Genomic DNA, 688 nt, shown 5'->3' with positions numbered 1-688 from the left:
GCTGCCCCGCCACCAGGCCGGCAGGGTGCGGAAGAGGACCGCTGGTAGTTCCACCCGCCTCCCGCCCCGGCAAACTCCTTCTCAAAAAGCAGGTCAGTGAAATCCCGCAGAAATTGAGACCTGCCCCACGACAGCGCTGCCAAGCGGAAAGGTCATTGCCAAGGAAGTGGAGGAGCCGTGCTGACGGGTCCCGGCTACGGTCACTAAGAGAGGTGTGGCAGTCGCACCCAGGCCGTTAGGAACCGCGCTGGTTAAAGCACCGAAAGAAACCTCCGCGCCCCAGAGCGATACCCGCCCTAAGCAGTCCCTTTAACACGTACACCCTCTTGCGGTGCTCAAAAAAAGTCAGCCTTTAGAAATGTTTCCGCAGGGAATGTACACTTTATTTTTCCAAGTCTTTGCGTAATCACGGCCGGAAGTTTAGCGTCCCATCCACTCCACAGACGAACGTCCCACATGGATAGTGGAGTGTGGTTAGCTCTGCTGCAGGCACGGAGCTCGGTGACGGAGTGTATCAGCCCTTTCTGGGACAACAGTGGGTGGCTCTTAAAAGAGCCGTTGGGTTTAAGTATTTCCACTTCAACACTTCACTTCTTGGGCGCCGCCTTCTTCGCCTTGGCCGCTTTCGGCTTGGCCGCCTTGGGCTTGGCTGGTTTTGGGTTTACCCCCCTTGCCCTGGGCCGGCTCC

The sequence above is a fragment of the Pygoscelis adeliae genome, unplaced genomic scaffold (genome assembly GCF_000699105.1).
Source record: "Pygoscelis adeliae isolate BGI_AS28 unplaced genomic scaffold, ASM69910v1 Scaffold60, whole genome shotgun sequence".
Lineage (NCBI taxonomy): Eukaryota > Metazoa > Chordata > Aves > Sphenisciformes > Spheniscidae > Pygoscelis > Pygoscelis adeliae.
Note: the sequence above shows the minus strand (reverse complement) of the source record.